At 40.5% G+C, this 27,901-nt stretch overlaps 1 protein-coding gene across 7 annotated transcripts in view; it reads right to left on the bottom strand.

Annotated features, from left to right (window-relative positions):
• The window catches only part of KCTD1 (potassium channel tetramerization domain containing 1), a 156,228-nt gene that overhangs the window by 79,267 nt on the left and 49,060 nt on the right, over nucleotides 1-27,901 (bottom strand). The window contains exon 1 of one of the 7 annotated variants that reach the window (XM_019487387.2): nucleotides 1,122-2,157. The exons of the other annotated variants lie outside the window; for them this stretch is intronic. The gene's annotated coding sequence lies outside the window, so the exon portion shown is untranslated. Of the gene's footprint in view, nucleotides 1-1,121; nucleotides 2,158-27,901 lie in introns of those variants that run through there. 7 annotated transcript variants of the gene reach the window in all.

Here is a 27,901-nt window from a genome sequence, read left to right as displayed (position 1 = left end):
ATCCAAACCCTAAGATCTCTGGGCTTGGGGCCTGCATGTAGGATGTCTGCCATGGATTTGGGAGTATCTGAAGTGCCAGGCGGAAGAGTCGGGGATGAAGAATACTTGCCAGTGGTAACACCACATGGACTTGAACGATTTGAGTTCTGCTCAGTTGATGAAATTCGGAACTGATTTAGCTAATTCAGCCTAAGGCACAAAATTAAAGCAAACAAAAAAACTGGAGTCTGTAAAGTAAAGAAACAGGGTACTTTGTCTAATGTGTGTGGGAGAAGGGTAATAGTATGCCCTTTTTAAGCTTTTGCATCAAAGCAAGATCTATTGCAATACCATCAGCTCTAAGCCTTCCCACTGTAACTATAACTCTATTTTGGAGCAACTAAATGGTAGTGCCTCAACTCTTTTTCTCCCCACTTCTATTCAAAAAGCAAAAATCAGTTACCTGTTGTTTGGGAGCTTGAGTGTTTGTGTAGAGAACATGCATAGGATACCACAAAATGAGGAATGCTCTTATTTCAAGCTGAGATGGCACTAGGATATGTCAGCTTGCTTAGCTGAGTAAAAGGGAGAATAATAGAAATCCCTCATTTTACACCATGTCACCATTTGACTGAGAAGCAAATGCATGACTAGAGGAGACAGTCAATGACAACTGAGAGAGAAGGAAGTTCGCACTGCCCCTTTACATGCTGAAGTGAAGTGTAAGAAAAAACCCCAGCTAGACATGCACCCCACAGTCCTCTGTTTGCCAGCATTTGTCAGCTTGCAGCAATAAGGTTCTTTTGCACATAGGTCCCTGCTTTGAATCCATTTGGGATTTCATGGGGATGCCAGGGCAGGGTATAGCAAGGCCAGAAGATGTCACGCCCAGCAAAGGATATAGAGGCATCGTTATCACCGGGATATGGCAGTTTCCTGCACTCCTCAGGGAATCACAATAGCTGATACCCACCCTCTGGGTGCTGGGAACAGGAGAAATATATGCTGATTCCCATATTTAGAAGGAGAGTTACAGCCAGAATCTGCCCACCCCTGTCAAGCAGTATAGATTGGTCTGACAGAGACAGCGATACATCTCTTTTGTCCTTCCTAACTATAACAATAGTGATTAGAGCCCTTACCTGAGGATGCTCTTTTAGCTGCTGCTTCCTTAATCCCATTCCTCCAACTCTTCCTCAGAGTCCATGGCAAAGTCAGAGGGGCAGTGAAGCACCAGCTCTGCCTCATTCAAGGCTGCTGTGGCTGGATATAGGTCCTCCACAAGCTTCTCCAGCATGGCCTCATACTTCAGTTGCTGGACACAACCACATCAAACTGCTGGCATTACAGCAAGATTGCTAGGGTTTCACCAGTGGTGAATAAATGCTAGGGGTGCAGAAAACCATATGCAAGGTGTGGTCCAAGCAAAGCACAGCATGCATGCTGGGTGGGGATATCTGCCTGTCTGGAGGCAAGGATGCCTAGGCACAAGCAGCCCTGGGCAGGAATTATGGTGCTCCCAACACCTCAGGCTGTTGCTGCAGAATCCATACTGCATTCTCAAGCTTCAGCAGTACTTGCGCTTCAAAAGCCAGCCACCTCCAACACAGCTTAACTCTAGGTAGAGATTTTTGCATTTATAATTTAATTTGCAACTAGGTGAGAGACAGCATTTGAGCCAATAAGCAGTGAAGACGAGCCTTGTTTACACATACCCTCTGTAAACCCTGATTTTAGGTGCCTCTAACTTCTCCGAAGATACCTTTAAACCTTGGAAACACAAGAAACAGCAGAAGGCCAAAAATAATCATAATTTTCTTGATGTTAAAACAGATATAGCTATTTAGCTACATATCAGACTCAAAGGGCTTCCAATTCTGAGGGCTGATCTGCATAGTCTCTGTCCCCAGTGATGCTTACAACAACCAGTTTCTTTATGCCACTGATGCAGTGACCTTTACTTAAAGCTCTGTTCCACCATGCTCCCATCTGTTTATTTCCTTTCCTGACACACTTAATGCTGGGGAGTGAGAGGGGGTAAAAGAGATGGCTGAGAGGAAAGGAGTGGCTAGGTCAATGCCTGGCTTGGGCAGCTTTAAGTTGGGGAGTTCCTTAACATTTTCCTTAGAACAGGGGAACAAGATGTAGCTTGAGATTCTGGTTTAGCACCTGCCTGTCCCCTGCTTTTGTCCCCCCTCTATTTGCCCACAGGTTTTGTTTTCATAACTAAAACAAGATGACTCTGAAATTCTTCACCTTTTTCATGGATTTCCTCCTTATTCAGAGTAGTGGCAATTCTCTGCGAAGCAGTTTCATTACAGTGTCTGTAAACTGCACTAGAGTGCATATGCAAAGCTAAACTTTGCATAACTGGAGGTCGTATACCACAGCATGTACAACCAACACACTTTTGTAACCATTTTTGAGAACACAAACTGTGAATGCATTAGGCACAGGATGTCAGAGTAAAGGCCAAGGCACCCGCTGAGCCTTATCTAAAGACATCTTTAAGAAGCAGTAGGAAAGTTTCAAACCATTTATCCATTAGGATGCTTTTCTTCACTCTTAGCAGACTTTTACTCTCCAAACTGCTTTTGGAGCAGAGGTTGAAAGAAATGTTTGAGTTGCTTCCTCCATTTGATTCCTCTATGTCTTCTATATGAGCCAATACAATAGGCTTTGAGAAGTGTGTACAAATGCATTCCTATGACCTTAGCTAAGCTATTATCACCACAAAAGGCAGGTGAGGATGATTCTGTAGATACAGCAAAAGCTAGTAAAAACAGCACCTGCAATGAGATCCCATGATGAATCTCAGATGTACTGTATGAAAGTTACTTTTTAACAACACTCACTGTTAGATACTGGTGAGTCACCAGGGAATATTGTTTCTAGGATCAATAACATTCAACAACAGCTATATGGCCCTATCTACAACATTACCAGAGTTGGTACAGAAGATTTTGCCTCTACAGACTCCTAACACAAGGAAGAGTTTTCCTGTAAGTTAATTCATTTTTCTGTAAAGCTTAAAAGATCTCTTTTCTCCCCTGTCTATATTATATCTGAAATAATAAACAGGAGACAGAATTTACCTTTTCTATTTCTATACCATATGAAAGGTGGCATATCAAAGATGTATGCTTCTGCTGCTGATGGACAAGCAGCATGTTCAGTTTTAACATTAGTTTTCCTTTGTAGATACCTTTACTGGCACTAAGCAGTACCTAGATGCGTACATCCTAGGTCACTTCACTGATAACTAAGCTAACGCATGTTGTGATTCCTGATAACATACCTACAAATGTTAGGGATAAATTTGGCCTTCGGTCCTTAGATACTGGCATGATGTTGTCACTGCAGTACAAGCCACTTCCCCTGGCAAGACAGTGGACAGGGTTCCTTCCATAGCAGTAATAAAGCTTCCAAACATTACTATACTCTAGCCTTGGAGGAAAATTCCACTTCCATTGGAACCATCATGTTTATAGCAAAGGAAACTATTATCATCATTACTATTCTTATCAAGCATTTATAGGGCTCCAATTTATCAAGTTGCAGCACTTGCCTATTGGAGGATTTCTGCCTATGTCTGGGACATGTTCATCTTAATTTTTGTAAAGTCTTCATACAAGGAAAATAGGCACGACACACTTCTATCAATTTAAACAAGGAGAATAAACCCAAGGACTTTGTCCCGCGTTAATTCTCAATATTCAAAATACACTCACTTCTTAAACATGGGGTCAACATTTGAGAAATACTGGTTAAGTTATTCTTGTACTAAGTGTATAGTCTTAGACTCATGGGAATTAGTCCTCTGATGATGAGTAATACTGAAAAAACAAGAGTTGCAAAAATAATTTCAGCACCATTCTTTATTTGCATATGAGGGAAAATGAACTCTACATATAAGAAGTTATGTTTGAAGATACAGGCCTGTCCAATTTACACATACACCCACCCCTGTCTATGCAAGATGCTTTTTTGAAGAATTGGTTAACTGTCAATATGAGGGGGGGCATTTTAGTTGTCCAGTTTGAGGCACAACACAAAAAAAATACACACATGAGACTTTGCATAAGCATTTCTACTACATTTTCAATAGCACCTCTCTTTGGGAATATTCCAAAAGAAAGTCTGCCTCTTACAAAGTGAGGCTAACACCCATTGTTAAACTTCCAGAGGCACATTAGCTGTTTGTTCTCCCCCTAGCAATTTCACCCTTAGAGGTAGAAGGAGCAGTGCCAGTTACCATCTGTGCTGACAAAGCATGACTTATAATTTTACCCTGGGAAAACAGCTGAACTGGGAACTCCTGGTGTGGCATAGGCCTTGCCTTCGCAGTCCAATAGCTCTTTTGAATCAGAGAAGCTTTGAAAGGGTGGTGATGCAAAAACACAGCCTCTCCCTTTGAATCAGCCAGCCTCCTGCTTTCCTCTGCTCTTAAATTTGTTTTATTAATTTGCCTAGCAGCAGAAAGATAATACATGCCCATCGACAGACCACATTTTTTGGATGTTCTCAACCTTTAAGATCAAAAACATTTGAAAAAGGAGGTAAAAATGGTTTTAGACACTACACTTGTCCCTGAATAACCATGTTGAATTCTAATGAGACGTTTTCTTGTTGTTTCTCTTACTAAATAAACCACTGAAATAAGACAACAATTGTCTCCTGACAATGCAGGAGAGTCAATAAAACTCTCTAGATGCAAAAATTAAATGCAGAAAAACAAAACTAAATATTTCAAGCAGCAACTGGTAAAGTCTTTTCATACTGCCATGCAACTGTGGGAATCATGAGACTAGACAACCCCACAGGTATGTAAAAATAAAATAAAATAAATAATGGTTCTAATATATAGTCTAGAAGTACCTTACTCTAGGTAAAGCAGCAGCAAAAGCAGTATAATGAGTACTGTTTAGAATCACAGGATTATAGCAAAGTAGGGCTGGAAGGGACCTCACAAGATCACTTATGCCAGCCTCCTGTTCAATGCAGGATCATCCTGGACTAAACCACCAGCCAAGCAACTATCTAACCTTTTCTGGTGCAGCTACAAAACCATTCAGACTACCACGAGCAACATGACAAACTATATGTAGAGAAGTGATATTTTAAGCTGTTTTGCTATAGTTTCTGATAGCATCAGTCTGATGTTAAGTGTTGTGCAGAGGAAGGTATATGATCCTTGCCCTATGCAGCTAATAAATCTAAAGGAACAAGCAAATGGAGAACAGTGCAAGACAATAGAGCACAAGTAGCAATCAGCATCTAGTCACTTGGACAATCAAAGATTTTATTTTCCTCCCACTTTTAAAGTTCTGGTTTGACTGCCTATTTTGTAGTAACTAAATGGTAGCAACTCAATCAAATAGTTTCTTTATGTTGTCATAGTTTGAAAGCTATTTCATATTTAACAGCAAATCAATTCTCTGTTCCTTTAAAAGGAACCACGTATTAGGGTCATTGGTAATTTCTGGCTAAGTCATATGAAGGGTAAGGGAAAACTGAATTCCACTCTAGGAAGCAGAATGTGTACTTGGCAAAAAAGGAGACCATATGGCAATTGAACAAAGCATATTTATATTTGCTTTATATGATTTCATTATGTGCAGAAGACATGATGATTACTGTTTTCAGACCTGTAGAGATTTCATGGAAAAGATAGCTGACAAATGGATCATTTTTATCATACAAGCTCATTTTAGCATTTTTGCCCACCAAACCATAGCTGCATGCACAATGAGTGAACAAAGACCATTGCCACTGCTTAGCTCATAAAATTAGGATTAGCTAACTAGTGCTAGCCAGAATGGTCCCTCTGCACCTCAATAATTAACAGCATGGTGTCCTAATAAAGATATCCTGGGACGCTCTGCCCATTCTGGGCTTTTTTTTCCCCTTCAAAAAAAGAAAAAAGGCTTTTGATTGATATCATAGCATGATAAATTACACACAGCTTTTTAATGATCATAAAGAAATAGTTCTGAATAATCGTAAAGAAAAGAATTAAAGAACTATTTCTGGTTTTATGCTTGGTCTGGTTCTATGCTTCTTTGGCTTTAGCTGCCATGTGAAAGCAGGATAACTGGACAACGAAAACAGAAGATACACATTCTATATTCAGTTATTTAGGGAAGGCTGAAGAGACTGTTCAGTTTGGAGAAGCAGCAGGTAAAAAGTATATTGACTACCTTCTCCATGCTATACAATACTATCTGTGTATGGAAGGCAAGAAACAGAAATATAATAAAAAAATTAAAAGTTAAAGCAATTCACTGCCACAGTATAGACAGCAAGAATGTAGGGCAAATCACAACATGATTAAACCATTTTAAAAGTCTCAAAACACAAAGCAAAACAACAAACTGACACAGGAATAAGCAATCCAAGCAAGAAGACCAATGCCAAAAATCAAAACAACAGTTTTAACATCTCAGGGAACATACAACCTTCATAATTCAGAGCAGAAACCAACCATTTAAGTGAGAAGTGTTATGAACTAAAAACTTCTTGTATGGGTGGTGTCTCTTGAATTGCTCAATTCAGGGCTTCTTATATGTTCCACTGAAGCAGCTGACAACAACAGTTGATCATGAGATTCTGGGCTAGACTAACTACTGGTGATACAGCAAGTCCTAATGAATTGTCCTCATTTTGAACCACAACCATAAAACTAAGCTAAAGAAATATACAGAAAAGTTATCATTGATCAGTTATTAAGAAAAAACAAACCTACCATTATGTTTTAAGTACGAATAACCACATTATACAGATACAGGGATAACAGAATAAACTTTTGCCCAAACAGAGTTCTGAACTGTCTCCAGTGTCTCTGAAAGGACACACACTGCAGTATGTCAAAGGAGAGGAGAGGGAAGGGACCAGAACTGAGGTTTGATAGAAGTGTCCAGACATACCGAATAACCTCAGCTTATCGGATGCTATATAACAGGGGTGGGCAAAATACAGCTCGCGGGCTGCATCTGGCCCGCGAGGCCATTCTATCCAGCCCATGGAGCCCCTAAAAAAAAAGTGCAGAAAATTTATATTTCTCTGCCCTTGGTTCCTGTCAAAAATGACAGGAACCAAAGGCAGTAGGACCCAGGGGAAGCCCAGCAGGGTCACACAACAGCGGGGCCTGCCCAGCCCCACCCCACAGCCGGAAGCCCCTGCCACGGTTTTGGGCTTGGGATCACGTGTCTGCCCCAGCGCAGGAAGCTCAGGTAGGTGGGGGGCAGGGTGGGGACCCCAGGTAGGGAAGGAGCTTGGTGGGGGGAAGCGGCCCCTCCCCACCCACGCCTGGTGCCCTGTGCTGCAGATGCCCACAGCTTGCGTGGGGCTGCCTGTGCCTGCTCTGGACAGCCCCATGCACACTGCGAGTGCCTATGGTGTGGGGCACCGGACGTGGAGTGGGGGAGGGGCCACTTCCCCCCCCCCCCGTGCTCAGCTTTTCCCTGGGCTCCTTCCCTGTGTGGAGAAAAGCAGCCCCCCGCCTGCCCCATGGCTGGTGCTCCCTGCTGCAGGTGCTCGCAGCCCGCGTGGGGCTGTCCGGAGCAGGCACAGGCAGCCCCAGCCCGGCTGTGAGCGGCTGCAGCGCAGGGCACCAGGCTTGGGGCAGGGAGGGGCTGCTTTCTCCCCCCTACTCATGCTCAGCACCACCTTGCAACTCGGCCCTCTGCCAGGCTGGCAGTGGGGCAGGTTACAAGCTGGTGCTGAGCGTGGGGAAAAGTGGCCCCTCGCCCGCCCCATGGCCAGTGCTCCGCACTGCATCCACCTGCAGCCTGCATGAAGCTACCCGTGCCTGCTCCAGACGGCCCCATGTGGGCTGCGAGCAGCTGCAGCAGGGAGCACCAGTCACAGGGCAGGCAAGGGGCCACTTTTCCCCACGCTCAGCACCAGCTTCTTCCCTGCTGGCGAGCAGGGGGTCGGGGCTGTGTACTGCCCCCCACCTGTACTGTGGGGCTGAGGGGCACTGGGTGTGAGTGGATGGGGAGCCAGCAGGAGCATGGGACCCACACCAGTGTCCTGGGGCCAGTGCCAGTGGGGCCCAGAGCAGGGTGGCAGGAGCGTGGGGGTCCCAGCCAGCAGGGACTCTATGGAGCTGGGCCAGCTCCCCACTCCCTGCTGGTGCATCCCAGCTCGGCTCCACAGACCCTTGCCAGCCTGTGCCCCGCTTTGGGCCCCACCGGTGTTGGCCCTGGGACACTGGTCCCAAGATGGTGACCGGGGGCGGGGCACCTGTCAAGGGGTGGGGCACCTGTCATGGGGCGGGGCTACCCATGCAGCCCCCCGACAGTCTGCCAAAACTGGGTAAGCGGCCCTCCGTCCAAAATAATTGCCCACCTCTGCTATAAAAGGACTTCCAGGGAGCAGGCATTCAAACAGAAAGAACAGTTCTCAGCACAGTGCAGGAATGACTAATCCAACAAGTTAAATAATAGATTTAGGAACTTGTTTTTTCTCCATGACCTGTTCTGTTAGGGTAATGCTCTCTCTGAAAACTCACGTGTAATAGGGAACAAGTATTTAAAACATTCAGACACAATTTTTCTTTGCACTCATTCTAAAGAGTAGATACTTTGAATGAAATAAGGGGAATAGCTTGGCCTGTAATTATGCTTCTTCAAAACATGTTCCAGCATTTTCATTCTTGCTTCCAGCATGACAGAGGGCAAAGTTCCCTTTAGCAGTAAGATTTTTTTCTCCCCGCTGTCTGATATTGTGTTGGCCAGGACAAACCCGTCTTTCCCATCACCAGTCTGTTGTCAACAGCAGTTGCTACTTTCAAATGCTGAGAAGATTTAAAGACAATTTTGCTCATAGCTGAATTCAAAAAAGAGCAAAGAGCAGAGTGCCTAAGCAGTATTGCAAGGCATGTAACCAATATAACTACCAACTGCAGATAATTAGGTGGAACAGAGAAAGAGGCCAAAAAATTCCAATGGACACATGAAAAAGGAAAGAAGCCACCACAAAAAGAGCTCTGACAGTCCAGGCACGTGGAAAGGGGTAGTCATAATGCATACTTGTTATTCTCTTCACATATCTAAAAAAAGATTTCTCAAAAAAGGTTTGTGTGCATGTGTGGGTGCGTGCACACGCACACGTTTAGAAATGGCACAAGATTTTTAAAGATAGATAATCCTGAAAGTGTCAAAATTCAAATGACCTGATATACAACACACGAGTGTATCAGCAAAAAAGCCAATACCAAATGCAAACATGAGGGTTTTTATTTCTCCACTCAAGTAAACAAAGCCAGGGAGCTAACAGCTCCTATCCTGATGGGCAGGGGGGAGACAAATCTAAATTTGCAAAGCATTAACAAGAGTGAATGGACACAGTGTGAATGTTTTTTTTTTTTCCTGAGACTTGCAGCATGTATCACTGAGACTAGTAGGCTTAATGTCCAGTTAAGCAAATACGTTATTTTTTCAAGTCCAGTATACAATAGTATATATAACATTATATATTATATATAGTACTCATAGCAAACACTGTAAAAGTTTGAGATAGCTCCCTCATTTTGCCAAACTCCTCTTTCAAGCTGCAATTTTCCAGATCAAGTCTCAGTTTGGGAACAAGTTAGGGCCTTGTTAACTCTGAGCTGCTCAAATGTTGATTGGTGTTGGTGCTAGGTCTAATTTGAAGTAGTCGTACCTTAAGGTTAAAAACCTTCTCTGACTGTCCCCGACCTGCACAATTGTGACTTGCCTCTAGAGGGCTGGTGAGCAGAGGTCTGACTAGGAGCTACAGCTCTGAGTTGCAACCACAGCAGGGGTCCACAACATTTTTGGGCAGAATACCAAAAACACCTCCAACTTCAACTTGTAAGATGTTGGCGTGCTAGGGGCAGATGGCGGGGAATCCAAGAGGGGCTTGATTCTTGTTGTAGTAGAGCAACCCTGGCCCTTTCTTCGCCATCTGCCCCAAGAGGCATGTGCCAAGCAAAATGCCTTCACATGCTACACTGGCACTCTGCACTACAGGATTAGTGAGCCAGGACAGGCTTGTAACCCTGCTCTAGGTCAGGGTATCTGAGTGATGGGCTGAGGGGATAGAAACATGAAACTGGGAGATGGAGAGTTAATGGGTGAGTAATGCAATGAGAGGTAGAAAGGAAATGGGGGTGGGGGAAGGGTGATGAAATGAAGGACGTCAGCTATTAAGGATGAAGTAAAAAGAACTAAAAAAAAGAATTTACAAAGAAATAAAGAGGAAGTAAATTAAAGAAAGTCTCATGTTTTAATAAATTGGGATTTATAATTGGAGTGTGGGGGCCATGCTTCCTGAGGTGGCTGGGTGGTAGAAACAGTGAGAGAAAGTGCTACTGCCCCTGCCCTGGGAAGGAAGACCCAGGTCACAGGGACCCAATCTAGCTCCCTACCTTGTCCTGTCACCCCGCTTCCTTCCTCTCCAACCCCAATCCTGGGCCCACCTGTGCCCTGCAGTCTGGCTACCTGACATGTGTTTTGAGTGCAGTTCGTATAGGATTGCACCCCTGGGAGTGGGATGATCACAGACTCAGGGGCAGGAGGGGCACTTGGCTTGGTTTTCAGAACCATGCCCTGGGCACTAGAGTTCAAGGTTTGGAAAGTCTGTCCACAGAGCAGGAGGGTGAGGGAGGGACACTGCACCCTGGGAAGTTAGAGGACTGCAACTTGGGAAGCTCATTTGCAGGGAGTGTCCACATATTAATGAAACGCTCTGTGTAACACACAGATCAGAGGTAAACCTGCCCTGGAGTGGGGTAACTTTAAGCTGCCTAAAGTGCACTTAAAACTAGTTTCAGGTGCTAATGTATGGACAATCCAGGGGTTAAGAGCAACAGGAGCCACCTGAAAATAATGTTCAACAAAGCCCTTATTTGGAAAATTTGCTCTCAAACAGCTGAATTATTTCTATTCAAAGGATAATGAAATTGTGCCACTACAAAGAAAGGATTCAGGAACCTTGTGAATATCTCCAGACAGCTACTCAGTAGGTAGCAATAGAAAATTTGAAGTTTAGCAGCAACTCAAGTTAGGAGTGTGTTTGTTACTCAGGTGTGGCCATGATGATTTGGCTGGTTAAATTGGACTTTAAAAGTTTCTGGGTTCCCATCACCCCCTGTCATAAAGGGGAGTAGTAAAACTAAAAACAAACTACCAGCTTACCCCAGGACAAAGAATTCAGATCCTCAGATCCTATAGAGGTGCACTCCAATTGTTCCAAATTAAATACCTGTAAAAGTGTCCAAATTAACACTTCCCTGGGATAATTAAGGCTAATCTAAATTACTGCCATCCCAGCCTGTTTTGACTCCAGTCAAAACCTGGGATAGTCAACCCACAATTTAACGGATGATCCATTTTTAGCTTAAAAATCTCTCAGCTTTTGATGGCAATACCACGGATGTGCAGAAAATACCTTTCTTGATGATGATCTGTAAGGATGTGTGTATACCTCCTGCCGCATATTTGAAAGGGAATATGGAATGAGGTGTGGTTAGTGGAATTTAAAATCCAGTCACAACTGGAAATAATGGCCAGATGCCAACCAGGCTAGAACAATTCTATCATCCAAATGTGAAGGCCTGTGATTTCATTTCCTTTAAGAACTAAGCATCCAAACAGTTCCATGTACAGAGGTGTGCCCCAGGTACTATATAGTATTGCAGGTATGAGGTCCAAACTGACACTTTTTGGCTCTGACAACCTCATAACTAGCCTTGTGGAAGGAAGTCTTCAGAACTCCCTTCAAAACAGGTCTAGTGCCAGTTTCAAGATCACAGGGCCTGGTTCTCATGGGAGACTAAATCAACCTGACATCTGCTGGGAGGGCAATACAGCAGTACATAGGCAATCCAGGAAGTTTTTGGAGAGCAATGGGGACAACTTCCTGATACCAGTGTTGGAGAGACCAACTAGGGGCCATGCTCTTCTTGACCTGGTGTTCATAAACGGAAGAACTGGTAAGGAATGTAGAAGTGGATGGCAACTTGGGCAGCAGTGACAAGATGATCAAGTTCAGGATCCTAATGAAAGGAAGAAAGGAGAGCAGCAGAGTATGGACCCTGACTTACAGAGAAGCAGATTTTGACTCCCTCAAGTAACTGATGGGCAGGATCCCATCAGAGGGCACTCTGAAGGGGAAAGGAGTCCAGAAGAGCTGGTTGTATTTTAAAAAAAAAACCTTACTGAGGGCGCAGGAACAAACCATCCCGATGGGCAGGAAGACTAGCAAGTACGGCAGACGACCAGCTTGGCTTAGCAGAGAACTCTTTGGTGAGCTTAAACACAAAAAGGACGCTTACAAGAAGTGGAAACTTGGACAGATGACTAGTGAGGAATGTAAGAATATTGTTTGGGCGTGCAGGGATAAAAAAAAAAAAAAAAATCAGGAAAACCAAAGTACAATTGGAGTTGCATCTAGCAAGGGATGTGAAGGGTAACAAGAAGGGTTTCTACAAGTATGTTAGCAACAAGGGAAAGGTTAGGGAAAGTGTGGGTCCCTTACTGAATGGGGGAGGCAACCTAGGGATAGATGCTGAGGAAAACACTGAAGTACTCAATGCCTTTTTTACCACAGTTTTCATGGGCAAAGTCAGCTCTCAGACTACTTCACTTGGCAGCACAGACTGGGGAGGAGGTTAGCAGCCAACAGTGATGAAAGAACAGGCTAGGGACTACTTAGAAAATTTGGATGTGTACAGGTCCATGGGGGCTAGATGTAATGCATCTGAGGGTGCTGAGGGAGTTGGCTGATGTGATTTCAGAACCTCTGACCATTATCTTTGAAAACTAATGGTGATCGGGGGAGGAGCAGGTTCTCAAGGAATCCATTTCTAAACACTTGGAGAAGAAAGTGATCAGGAGCAGTCAGCATGGATTTACCAAGGACAAGTCATGCTTGACCAACCTGATTTCCTTCTATGATGAGATGACTGGCTCTGTGGATAAGGGAAAAACAGTGGATGTGATATACCTGAACTTTAGCAAAGCTTTTGATACAGTCTCCCATGGCAAGGGACTTCTTGCAAGCAAGCTGAGGAAGTATGGGTTAGATAAATGGACTGTAAGGTAGACAGAAAGCTGGCTGGATCATCGGGCTCAATGAGTAGTGATCAATGGCTCAAGGCCTAGTTGGCAGCCAGTAGCAAGTGGAGTGCCACAAAGGTCAGTCCTGGGACTGGTTTTGTTCAATATCTTCATTAATGATCTGAAAGATGGGATAGACTGCACCCTAAGCAAGTTTGCAGATGACACCAAGCTGTGGGACAGTAGATACCCAATTTGAGGGTAGGGCTAGGATTCAGAAAGACCTAGACAAATTGGAGGATTGAGCCAAAAGAAAGCTTCTGAGGTTCAACAAGGACAAGTGCAAAGTCCTGCACCTAGGATGGAACAATCCCATGCACCGCTACAAGTATGACACTAACTAGCTAAGCAGCATTCCTGCAGAAAAGGACCTGGGGTTACAGTGGACAATAAGCTAGATATGAATCAATAGTGCACCTTGTTGCCAAGAAGGCTAACAGCATACTGGGCTGTATTAGTAGGAGCACTACCAGCAGAGCAAGGGAAATAGTTATTCCCCTCTATTCTGCACTGGTGAGGCCGCATCTTGAGTACTGTGTCGAGTTTAGTGTGCCCCCCACCACTATAGAAAGGATGTGGACAAGTTGGAGAGAGTACAGTGGAGGGCAATGAAAATGGTTAGAGGTCTGGGGCAACATGACTGCTGAGGAGAGACTGAGGGAACTAGGCTTATTTAATCTGCAGAAGAGAAGACTGAGGAGGGGATTTGATAGCAGCCTTTAAGTACCTGAAGTGTCATTACAAAGAGGATGGAGCTAGACTGTTCTCAGTGGTGGTAGATGACAGAACAAGGAGCAATGGCCTCAAGTTGCAACAAGGGAGGTTTAGGTTGGATATTACGAAAAACTCTCTCACTAGAAGGGTGGTGAAGCACTGGAATGGGTTACCCAGAGAAATAGTAGAGTCTCCATCCTGGGAGGTAAGGCCTAGCTCAACAAAGCCATGGCTGGAATTATCTAGTAGGAAATGGTCCTGATTTCAGCAGTGGGTTGAACTCAATGATGTACTGGGGTCCCTCGATTCTGATTCTATAAATACTTAACACTTTGTAACTCTACCAAGAATACCACGTTCCTGTTAAGGCTCTCTGCTTAATCACAAACAGAAATAACCTGATAACTAGAAGTTCCTGGAGGATTTGGATAGCTAGTAAAAAGTAACTAAGAGCTGGACAGGTGCTGTTACTTTTTGACATTCATTACTACCACCTCAGGAACATCAAAAAGCATTAGACAAATGGTACTTTCAGACCACAAAACTCAAGAAAACTTTTTGAGTTGAATATATTTGAAATGCTATCAGTTATCGGCAAAATAGTTCTCTTGGAAAGGAAAACAAAGAAAAAGAATTGAACAGAACAGGTAGTGTGAATGAATTCAAACTGGAAATCAATTAGCCCAGGTGTTCTATTGATTTGGTTTAATGCAAGCTAGTTCCTTCCACCTGAATCCTGGCACTGCTTGGTGTCATTACTTTAAAAAAACCTGAGGACCCATTTTCCCTGATGCCTGGATTTTCTACCACTCTGGTGCTTGGTTATATTATTCCCATTTTGAGCTAAATTAAAAAGGAGAAGCAGGGCTTTGACTTGGTGGTAGTAATGAACGGGGTTAGCCTGGTATTGATCTGTGTAAAGAGGCCAAAAGCTAGGACTGCCAGAAGCAAAATGTGGTCAGTGAACTCTACAGTACCACACAGTGACCTCGAGCTGAATTCTTAGCTCTGATAGCAACAAAAGTAGATTTGCTTCTCAGTACAAAGAATATTTGAAGCAGCACATTAGTAGGTTAACATGTTTTCATAATGGCAAATTGGAAAGGCATTTGAGAGAAAAAGGGATGGGCATGCAGCCAAGAGCACCTGGGCCAGGGCAGACAAGAGTCCTGAACCCAAGACCTTGGATTTGAGAGACCAGAAGGCTAACTGATAAGTTATAGTAGAGAGAGTAGAACCAAACTGTGTACTATAGCTATCAAATATAGAATCTTTAAATCTATACCAGGTTTTACAACTGTATTGTAATGACCTACTACTAGCAGGATATTATGAAACAGACATCATTATTCTGAATCTTGATTAAGCACATAGCAGCGGACTTAACTTACTTTAAGTGAAGCATGTTTAAAAATGACATTTCATATTATGAAGACTGCGGTAAATCTCAAAAACCCATAGAAATCAGGGTCAGTTCTCCCAAAAAGCAAGTATACTTTAACAACTCATACTTAAAAGCAAGTTCACATATTTACAGAAAATAGGATTTCACAATAATTAGGAAACATAGACCAGACTCACCTGCATACTCTGGTTGTGGTGTGCCACTGTGCAGTGCAAAGCAGCCAAGTACACCACTACCTTTTGGTTGCCTCATTAACCAGCGTATCAAAGACAGTATCTATGGTGTAGAATGAGATGAATCTTATCTACACTGTGTTCTGCTCCCAAGCCAAGCAGATCAGTATCCGGATAGGGAACGCAAGATCTAGGTGCTAAAGGAATTGTATGAGCAACTCAGCTATTGGCATTCCAACTCTATTATGAATCAATACTCAGAAAGGATCCTGAAGAAGCCATCTGACATGAGACCAATTAGCAATGAATTGACCACTTGTGAAGACCCACAGGATCACATTTATGATTAACGCTCACATTACATAAATCTCTCTTGGTAACAATGAAATTATGGAGAATCTCATCAGTTTCATGCCAATGTTTGGTAAAGCTAACAGATGTTGGCTAACAGCTCAATTTTTAGTTCAGAACACCAGTTTTGCCCATACTACCAAATACTAGCTAATGCTCATGGAAATTCCTTAGAATTACAAATCTTAAACACCAAACCAACTCCCAGTGAAGTCAATATTATTCTCCAAAGGGATCATAACTACCCTACTGTGTGCTACCAACAACTAGAAAACGGAAGGCTTCCAACATCATGATTTTTAAAAGCATTCCAACAGGACTTACAAAGTACCATTTTTCTCTAATCTCTTTTCATATTAAATACATGCCTCTTTAGCATTCTTATTGTCAAGTAAAATACCAAACTGTTTCTTAAACCTTAATATTTTAAAAGATGTTCTCCCTCCATTATTCAGGAAGCCTCATACCAGCACTACTACTATTTAAAAGTTTTTGAAAACATGTCCACCACAGCATAGATAACCCATCTGAGATCAGCAATTTACTTTAACCCCCTTCCACAACCACACACGCAGAACTCCGATTTTGAAGAAACTTTCAAATTATACTCAAGCCAGAAAGCTGCATGACAACACCAAATGCTTTAACGTCACTTGCTTGCCCCTCCAAACCCATCCTGGTTTGATTCCATCCTTCAGTAGGGTTTTGTGGTAGCTATGATGTTACAACCAGGAACATGTGGTTGTCAAAAACAGACTGGGAACTGGCAGACTAATTTATGGAAGATTAAACTTTTTGGAGGGTTTTGTAAGTTTTTAACTGAACGTTTCTTTTGTCTTCTCCATTTGCAGAATTTAGCAGGCAAACTTGCATGTAAATAGTTATAAGTACTTGCAGGTGAGCACCCAACCACCTTCAAGGAAGACTGACCAATTCAAAATATCAAATGCCATATTTTGTTGCTATGTCAGTCACAGTCTCCTCAACAGTAAGATATCCACCACAAAGAAAAGAACAGCTCCAGTTCTGTACAGCTAGACTTACAAGTGATGTGATGCAACTTCTCAGGCTACTAAAACAGAACATGAAAGTGTGAAGGCCCTTAAGTATTTTCCTGTTTAAAAAAAATGGATTACTAAAAATATACATACACCCTTCATATAAGCAATTCTCCTATATGCTTTAAATGATACATGCCCATCTTCTGGTCAGCTTCCACACATTTCAGCTACCAAACTTGGGAAAGGGATAAGTACAGAGAAGTTTAACAAACTTTAATTACAGAAACGAACAAAGGGTGGTCAATAAGAAATGCAGGCTCCTAAGTTTTGCTTAAACCCCATGACAAATGCTGCAGAAGTGTAAATTTAACTGAATAAAAAGATGGGTCAACATTACTTGGAGTGATTCTAGTCCTCAATGTGGCAAGTTCAGAATAGAATAATTTACCTTTAAAACTGTCATCTTAATTGGACCAGTCAATTTGGAAGAGCATCTGTATGAGGACAATTTTGACGTAATGCCAAATACCACTTAGGTGAAATCCCAATCACATATTAAAGCCCAAAAATATGATATTGGAAGTTAGTATGTTTATACTGTTTGTATAGTCACTCTTCTGTTTTTTAATCTTAGATCTTTTCACATTTCCTTTCAGTATTTATATAGCCTCGTAAAACTCTACTCTAAAGCGTAAGCAGCAAGATCCATCTACCCCATACATTACATATCAATATAATCATATAATGTGAAAGGTTTATATACACCAGATGGATCTCATTAAGATTAAGTTTCTTTCTTTCTTTTTAAAGAAAGAAAGTGTGCTTCAGTTGGAATTTTGAGGAGAAAAATGACAAAAATTTCACTTATACCAAAAACTGTTTTACAAATACACTGTATTTCCAATGCAAGCCTGGTTGTGATCACCTATTTCAGAAACAAACAAAAAATTCCTATTTTTATTTTAAGTCAATTATTCTTTTATTTATTTTACACATTGAATAAAGAACAACTTTACCAACTTCTCTGGTCTAATTCTTTGTGTCCTTTACAGTAGGCCAAAGAAGCCAAACCTGCTACTAGCAAAAAAATAGACAGATAACCCCAGTGACATGTCAAAATGTTGACTCTTTCTATGTTAATATCTAAAAAAAGATATTAACATAGAAAGTTTTTGAACGAACCCTGGACACAATTTATCTATCTACAGATCTAGACTCAGAAACTAATTGATTCAGCAACCCTACACATTGAGCAACAAGAGAGAAAAGGATTTCAAACCTGCAAAGGACTTGCCAGTAAAACTGGCAATGAAGATAATGTGAGGACCAAGGATTTCTTAGGGTGGTATCTTTTGTTGGAGTAGCTGTATAGGTGGGATAGTTAGACAAGCGTTTGAATGCAATTCATTCTTCATCACTACTACCATGGAAAATATTCAAATTCTGCAAATATCTTAGATAAGCTTCTAAACCAAGTAAAGCTCTTTAGGCTTTAAACTATCACCCACTGAAACAAACACTCCTCCTGCTTGTTATGAAGACAAGCTGATTTAATGAAATAGGGAATATACCAAAACAGGGAATATTAAAAATGGTTTACTAAAATAGACAATATACCAAGTATAAAAAAGCTACCTTTTAGTTTTAATCTATGTTTTAGTTTAATTATTGTCATACTACATTCCCTTCACCCCCCATTCCCTCCCCCAGTCTCTAGTGAATGTGAGTTTAACTTGACTGCTTCTATGTTACTGTTGTGGGATGCCAATAAAAAAGGGGGGATGGACTTTTTTCTATAGCCTTAAAGTATTGACATCAAATCTGAAAAAAAAAATTCCTTTTTATTATTGTACTTATTTGTGTGAAACTACAGTAAGAAGATAACTTAAAATTGACTGTATTCAAGTCCACTTTATGGCACTTATTACTGTGAATCTCAGGATGTCCACAATTTAGGTAAGCGAGGTTAGGCAGACTGAATGAAACATGCTCTTGTCCTTAGGACTCTACTTATGTCAGACTATGGAGGGTCACTTACTATCGCTTTGGAATGGAATTTCAGCTGGAAATAATTTTTACCCAAGGCAGAAATGAAAGGCATGAAGGGAAACAAGGATCTGAGGGACCCAAAGGCCCCCATGCTGAACAAGGAGGAAAACAAAAATTAATTCCTCTACTAATAAGCAATAACTGAACAAAAATTATTATAAAAATTAAGCTAGTTATATATCTGGGACAGCGAGAATCCAGGGCAGGGAATGACTATGCATATTTTTCATCACTGACAGAGTGAGAATTTGGTAACTAGCATTATTTTTTTCTCAAATTGGGAACAGTCTGCTACCTTTGAAGGGTGTCTCACTGACAACCGGCAAGACCTTCCATGGGACAGAAAAAGCCTTTGCACGGCCAATTTCCTCACGTTGTTGTCAGCATGCCCTGACCTGAAGGAAAGGGCCTCTAGGGATGAGTGTTGTTCATTCTCAATGCCTACTTAATACTCTACCTCCCTACAGAGACTGCCAACAAGAGTGACAATTAGTGTCAGTTGCAACAGTTTGTTATGTGGATACTTGTCCACGTTAAAGGGACTAAATCTACTAACTCATTCATGTGAATCACCAAACAGCTCCCTGAATATCTGAACTTCCAGTTCACAACAGAACTGGCCTTTATTTTGTACCAAGGACTTTGAACTGAAACAGTGGGTGTCCCAGTACCAATTTTCTAGACAACACTGAGGGTAGGAACCAACGTGCATTTCAAGTGCAGCAAATCCAAATCCCAAAGCATTTCAAATTCAGGGTACTTCAGCACCATGCAAAAGTGTGGCCTCTCTTAAGGTGCTCTGAATTGGCTGTGAAGACATGCAGTAGTGGTGCTCTTCAGCCCCCTGGAATCAGGAATCCCTGCATCCTCACTGAGACCAGGTCTCTGCAGGTTTCCAAGGACAGGTGAGAACACAGGAGAACACTGAGAAATGCCAGAGGATGCAGATGTTGTAGAAAGCACTTAAAAAAAATAAAGAGCCTCATAAATGTTCTTCTTTTCTGAAGATAATTTTGAAGCACTTCTTGGCTGCAAATATTTGCATTCTCCAAAGTGCTTCGAAAAGCACATCTGTCTCTGGCCAGAGTATTCCTCTAGTGCCATTCTGCACGACTCCAAGCCTCCTGGTAACACCTTTGTCTGTCTATTTCCTAATTCTGAAAGAACTATTCTTTTTCATTTTTATGGCACTGAACATATATCGTTAGACTGTGTGTACATATATTCTAGTGAGTAAAAGTATCTCCACTTTCATAGCTTTTCACCATATCTTTTGAAATGCTTCAGCTTTTTTCAGCTAAATGACATGTTTATACTCTATCATTTGCCAAAACACAATACTACTCTTTTATAGCACTGTACACAGCATTTGCTTGTAGTAATCAAAGAACAAAAAGAGTTTTATTTACTACAGTCAATAGAAATCCATACTTCAGTAGTATGCATGTGATGGAAAGTAAGTCAACACATCTAAAATCTCTCTCTGAGGTATGGCATTTGATGGTGACAAGATTGGATTTGTAAAGATTTACTGATTAAGGGCTACAAGCTAGAGACTTCTCAGAACAGTAATAACGGCTAGGTACAAATTTTTTTAAAAGTTTATGAATTAATTATTTGGAAAAACATATAAAAAACATATAGTTGCAAATTAGAGTAGTTTAGCTTTTTTTTTTTTTTTTGACACTAGCACGATAACTCTTACAGCTACAATTTTAAAGCTATCACTTTACCCAACTGGTACCTTTTGCTTAGGTAACAATCATACCTGCATTTAAGAAATAATCAATTCTATATTTAACAAATCTACCATTGAAACATGCAAAGTTGCCAGATAACATAGGAATTGACTAAATAATGAAAATACTTGCCTTAGCATACAAAGTACCTAGACCAGAAAAGTATTTGGTCATCAAAGACAAGAAGCAGTTTAACACTAGTAATTTTGCTAAATGAAAAAATGAGAGGTGCTATATTAAGGGAGGGGCGGGCGGAGCGGGACTCACACACGCAGATAAGTCTGTCTTCCTCTTATCTCTGACCTCACTCCTGCTCTCTCGTCTCACATCCCTCCCAAGAAGAGTGACCTTAAATGTGTCCTGCTATCCAGAAGAACTAAGTTTTGATTTCAAACCAGGAAGCTGCTGGCATTCTTTTCAGCAATTTTACACAGTATCTTGATTTGAAGATTTAAGTAGATCACTAGTAATAAAGTACTTTGATCAGAAACATGCTTCCCCAGTTCTTTATGGAGTTTAAATAAAACGTCAATGAGAAATTGATTCAGACACGTTAGTTTACAAGGAATATTTCAAGTAGCTTGAGGAAATTCGTTCATTCTCCATTAGAAGTAAATATAAGTGCTACCCTTATGTGGCATAGAGATTACAATAGGGAAAAATTAGTTTCTTATCTTTCCGACACTCAGACCATACTTTATGGGGATCCACTTCTGTAATTTCACTTTTTTTCCAGGTCAGAGAAGAAACATCTTCGACGCCACATTCATAAGAGGCAGGAATGCAATATATTTAGTCTGCTTTACATCAATAGCCAAAGGAAATAAATACTCTATTTCAAGTATCAAATGAGTTTTCTTTTGGATTTTCCTCTTATGTCTCTACCTTGGGGAAAAAAAATAAATGAAAAAACACCATTTGCTCATTCTTCTTCCTCAAGCCTCATTACTTTTCTAATTCTACAACCCCTATCTACCCACCATTGCTTCAGTCCCTAACAAATATATTTTGAGTGGGGAGAGGTGATTAGTCATCCTCATCAACTCCTCTTTACTTTTAAGATCTTGAAGCAAGAAACAAGCCAACTGTCTCTCCTACTGGGAAAAGCTGACTGCAGCTGATTCCACAGTGGTTTCAAGTAAGTCAGGTGGTCTGTCACCCAGAAAGTAGTGGTCAGACCAAAGGATGGGCCTGGTTGGTGCGTCATTTCAGTCTGGTTTTTTTCTTAAATACTGCACTCCTTTTTCCTGTAGCCCCATTCCATACTCTCACAGCAGTTGTCACTCTTCCTTCTCTCTCTTCTGGCCCTCACCTTCTCATACACATCACAAAGCAGCAATGAGGTTATACAGATACTCCAAAATACAGCAATCCCACAGGACACTGGTTTTCTGTAAAAGCCAGCAAGCCCTTTTCGAAACACTACCCTCCTCCACAACTCCCCCAAATTAACTAAATTTAGAATATGAAAAAAATGAAGGGATCAGGTCACTGTCACTACTACAGAAGAGAGTGAAAGAAGATCCACAGATTTTTTTATTTGAGGGGGCAAGGAGTGGAGGGAGGATGATTAGCAAAGAGCAGCAAGGAACTCAAGGACAAAACCCCAACTTTACCTACTATATTTGTTTACATTTTGAATGTTAGTTTAAGGGAGAATTTAACTCAAGATTTGCATGAAGTCAAGGACTCCAAGGTGGTGGAATTCTACAATATTGCTGAAGGCAGAATATGGGACACATTTTCAGCTGTAATAATTCTATTCATGAGCCAGAATGGAATCAATGCTCTCAGAGCACAGCAGAAATGACAAAGGTAGAAACAGTAAAAAAAATGTCACTGAACTAAGCAGTGATGATAACCGAAGACAGAGCAGCATGTAGTACTGTAAGTTAGGTAATAAGGGGTTATTATTGTGTAGTCAGTTTTCTGACTGCAACTATGCTCATTTCAGACTCTTGCCACCCTTCTATTAAGGTTTCAGTGCACAAGTGTTAGTTGTTGACTTACAGATTTGCTACCAGGGTCGCTGACAACATAAAACCCACAATATTTGAAAGAATCATTCTGTTTGGTTTACTGTTGGCATGATATTTAAATAAATACGTTGGTGCACTAAATTAACAGCTACTAAGTTTTTCAGTGGGCATTTGATGTCTAGTACAATGTTACATCATTTGTTGGTGGACTATAACTTGTCTTTTTAGGATGATGAACTTGACCTAATGGCTTCACATCTCTGGAATTTAAAGTAACAGGCAAAAAGCTCTTGAGACTTTTCTGCCATTAACTGTGCAACAATTAATACTACATTCTTCATTCAGTACTGCAGGTCTGAGTTGCTTTTTATATTTAGGGTACTTATACCTGGAAAATCAGCACCTTACTTTCCTATAATTAGTATTTTAGCTACTCCTTTGAGGTAATATTGACCAATTAAATTAAAATATGAAACAGGGTTCTTTTTTAGCTGCCTTGCTAACAGACAAGAGAAAGAATAATTCCAGTCTCTTCCTTACCTGTGCCAAGAAATAAATAAACAGTGAAAGAATATGCTGCTAATTCCATGCACCAATGCAATCACTGACTGTAAATAAAAAACAGTAGACTCAGCAATATTTAAACAATTCAAAAGTTTAGGCTCTGATAGTTGGTAACAGAAAACAAGGGCTTATTTTGACAAATTACATGCCTGCTCATTAGAGATAATGAACATGGACTGTTCCTTAGTTGTATTTCAGCATTCTCCAATTTCTACATTTTTTAAAAAATGCGTAAGAATGAACAGAACAGTTTATGTTTAAAGTACTTTTTAATGGACACAGTCATAAAAATGGTATCAATCTAGAACCAAGACTGACTTCAGAGAGAAATATCAACATGTAAGACTGAACAATCAAATGTTTTATTTGAGGAAATATATGCTGGTTAAATTAACAAAATAAAAGATGGATACATTGTTTAAATAATGTACATCCATCCATCCAGGATACCTCAACAAAAGATGATTTGAACAATTTTCTGGAGATTAAAAAAAAAAAAAAAAGACTGCCTTACAAATATAGGGAATGCCCCCCAAAATGAGAATGAAGTCTTCAGTATAAGTTTAAAAGAAAAGTTAAGTTGAGAAGTCACATAAAGAATCCTTAGTGACAAGTGTTACAAATACCAGTTTGATTTGTCAAAACTAAGCAGGATAAAATCCAGTCTCCCCCCACCCCGCTAAATGTATTTAGTTATGCATTTTCTTGTTTAACAATGAAAGCATAGTAGTCTGTTTCATTTTTGTTTATAATTTGTTTCTAGATAATTTTACCTGCAGGCTCTTGTGTGTGGGCTGTAAATTGCAATATCTGTGTTGCAATCTCTGCTGAAGAATGTTTTGCTGCTGCAACATTGCAGAACATACTCTGTTGCTGACATCATACCCAGCATTGAACTTCACTGCAAATTGAGCATGCTTTCACATATATAATAATGTATAAGTGTTTAAAATTTTAGGGCTTGAAATAATTGTGAATTTGAAACTTCTTAAGTATTATACAGATATTTCCTACCTAACATTTGTGGATTAACTAAGAAAAGTAGAGCTCCATGTTGAGCAGGACCTCATTAACAAGAGTCACAAATTAAAAGCCAAATGCAAAGTGTGTTCACAGTTTAAGTGCTCCTTAATCTTCTTGGTTAATTTGGCACTGAAGAGCACATTCTAAAGTTTTTTATTTTTTATCATCCAAAATAATCTTTTTCAAGTCCTCCTTTCAATTTTTAAAAGTGTCTTTGGAAACAGCAGGGAAAAAAAATCAAACAATAAATTTGATGATGACTGTCTATACAGAGCTTCTAGCAGCCAGGTTTATCAAGACAAAAACAACAACACAGCATTCTTATACCAAGATCGCATTCAGTTTTTCAAACCAACTTAAAGCAATATCAAAATTTCGAATGTCATGTCTTGCTGATACTAAACAATGCACAACAGAATTTCCAAGTCAATCACAGGCAATAGATGGCTGTAGGAGATATTTGCTATCTAAGATTTTAAAGTGATGGGTATTGTAGAAAAACCTACACCTTACTGCTTTAGAGCAAAATACAAATAAATCATAAAATCCAAGAACTAAATTTTTAGACGCAACTAATGTGTATATATTCTTTACACATAGGTCATTCAATGACTTTCATTCTATATCTGGTAGGTTTGTCTATTATGATATGCCCCCATCTATATCTTCAAACTCATCTCCATAACTATCACCATTATGTTTCTTTCCAATTCTGTAATGACTGTATGGGATAATTAGAGCACTTCCACTCTACTTATACATTTCTAAATGGCATGGGGGACTTTCTTTGTTATTTAATTAAGCACGTGAAAAGTAACAATCTGCCCTTTATAAAAGAAGGTAAGGAAGGAAGTCATGTCACCCGTATTTCAAATATAGGTTAAGACTGGGAGTGAAGGAAGTTCAGTGCAACATAACCCCAGCCTCAAAATGAATGAACAAACAAATGCACACACCACAGAGATAATTCAGATGAAATTATATTCTTGTGAAAAGTACAAGCTTGACAATGCTGGAAGTAAAGTCCTCTATTTATGCACAGGTTTAATAGAAGAGTTGAATCCCTACATTGCACATCCACCCACTCCAAAACTGCTCAATAGGCCAGCCAGACCACATTCCACATACTTCCAGCCAGGAGAGGAAGATCAAAACTCTCAATGGTTCTTTACCAAGTGATGTTGGTGACCTCAGGAATGCCTGATAATTAATCCATTGATGCTTATGAGGAGGATTTCCTACTGTAGGCAATGCTTTTGATTCAACATGTGCACCTTACTCATGAAATCAAAGCCCCTATTAACAACTTTTCCCAAGCTTCCTATTTGGTAATATATCATATTACAAGGCTATAGCCTCAAATATATTTTGGCCTAATTTCAAGAACTCAACACATCCACATCATTTGGTGCACTGTTCTTAAGTCAGACAAAGCAGTGCTTTTTACCACTTTCAAAGAGATACTGTAAAATAATGGAAAATTAACACTGGCACAAAAAACAGGTCAATAAAGGTAGCTTACAGTCAGTGACTTAATGCTACTGAAAAAAAATATTGAGAAATTTTACTTGGAATTTCCTCACAAACCCTTAAGTTTTCTAACTGTGCAAGAATGAACATGCAGAGATTAAAAGTAAAGCTCTTAAAACACGTTTGAGATTTTAGATAGTTAGTTCATATGCATGTTAAAACTTTTACAAAAATTGTCTCTCCTAAGTTATAACATTTGGCACATGGAGAGAGGAGATGGAACACGTTGCACCCAGAAGCCAAAACCGCAAACTGCTCATAGACACCAGGAAGAATCCAGGGTTACAAACCAAGGAAGCCCTAAGTCCTAGGTCTTCCCTGCCACTTGCAGAATTGTACCATTCAGAACACTGCTCTCCTCCTCTCAAAAACAACTCTGCAGTGTTCCAGACTTTGGTCCATCTCCTATTATAAAGTACAAGAGAAACTTCACTCTTGTTCCCTAGTCTCCTAGTTGCTCAGTGTTGAAAAGCTACACACTTTTTTCACCATGCCATGCTAAACAAAGAGGAGACAGACTGCATCGCTAAAGGATTTATTATTTCAGGACCCCCCACAGTTCATATTAGGAAAAAAAATCCTAGAGTTATAGGGCTTCCTAGCAGGAGGAGCAAGAAAGTTACAGGAAGAGCTTCAGTTTCGTAGTTTCCCTCGAAAAGCAGCAAAGGAAATAACTCATTTCCCAATTTATGCATTTTAAGTCTTAAACCAAGAGGAATTCATCTAGGTTTATATTTAGTTTCCTTGAATTTCAGAAAGCATAAAAGGAATTTGGAAATGGTGGAAACAGCTGTGCAGTCAAATAGCTTGGACATCACAAGCAGCACCATCATGTTAGTCCAGCTCTCAGGCTAATACACCTTGCTTATTGTCAGTCAGAACTAGCTTGGGTATTTCTGTAGGGCCCTGTACAACAAGGGACACCAACAGACCCTAAGGATGCAATATAAGACACAACTGTGTTTTCATCTAAGTTGTACATTGATTCTTGACCAGCGAGTCATGGCACCCTAGGATGACTTGGTATGTTTTTAAGGATGCCACAGGGTTCCATGCAATATTAGCCCTGTTTAATGTGCAAACATGATTCACAAGTTACACCCAGAAATTTCAAGTAGGAATCCATAGTATTAAAAAACATTCTGACCTGTTGTGGTCTGAGTTCTTTGCAACAGAAGAATCACTCTATTATTTTTCTGTAATCAAAAAATGAGTCAAACTAAAAGCTGGCATTTTCCAAGGGATGCTCCAAGTCTAAGGAAGGGCATCTAGTGTTTAATGTATTAAATATTCCTTTCAAATGAACTGTGAATTTCTATTTAATTAAGATGCACCTGTCTTGATTACAAAAGTGCACAGCTGCAAATAGGTAGACATTCTTCTGTGTCTATGTATTAGGAGCACCATGTCTCATGATATTAAAAATGTAATGGAAATTCATACACTGCATCTGTACAGCATGAGCTCAACAATTATTTCTAAAATTAAAAACTGTATTCAGAAAACATCAAAGGAACTTGTCTTCATTAGGGATTAAATCCAGAGCAAGTCTGAAGGTTTCAGATTAAATTGTTTGAGTTGGCAGAGTGCAAAGAGCATGTGAATTTGTAAAAACCAGTAAAGAGCTGTTTCCCCCCCCCATATGGATAACACAAAGCCAGCCAAGGGAAAACCCCCTTGCCACCCTATTATGTTACTATTATAAAAATCCTCATTGCTTCCCCCCACCAAAAAAAAGTGTCTGAGAACAGGTTTATGGAGTATCTCCTCCATGACTTCTCACTCTTTTGCCATCGTAACTCCAACACATGTATTCTATATCAGATAAAATTCTGTTACCAAGAATTTTCCATGAAATCCAAAACACAGAATGTAAAAAAACCAAACTAACTGGCACATCAATATTTGGCAATATGCCCTTAATGATTTCTTCCCCTCCCTCTGCAACCAAAGGGTATGCATGCTTTTGAAACAGAAAAGCAAAAAAAAGGACAACTGAAAAAAAGAGATGAACAGAAGGTCTTCCAAAGTGGCTGAAAATCTAAAACATAGCTAATTAGCTCCCAGCTTCTAACACAATAGTGGGTGTACTATGGTCTGTTATCAAGTTTAGAGCCAAGGGCACAAGACAATACAACCCCATATTCAATTTAATTACAGCCCATGGCTTTTGCAGTAGTGGTGTGTTTCAAAGGGTTTAAGCACTCATTTATTTCTACACCATACAAGAAATAAGGCAGCTCCCTGTCATACAGACTCACCAATTAGACTGAACAGTTTCTGATCTCTTGCTCTCTAGGAGAGCA

This window comes from Alligator mississippiensis, chromosome 3, assembly GCF_030867095.1.
Source record: "Alligator mississippiensis isolate rAllMis1 chromosome 3, rAllMis1, whole genome shotgun sequence".
In the NCBI taxonomy this organism is placed as follows: Eukaryota; Metazoa; Chordata; order Crocodylia; family Alligatoridae; genus Alligator; species Alligator mississippiensis.
This window is presented reverse-complemented; position numbering and strand designations above follow the sequence as displayed.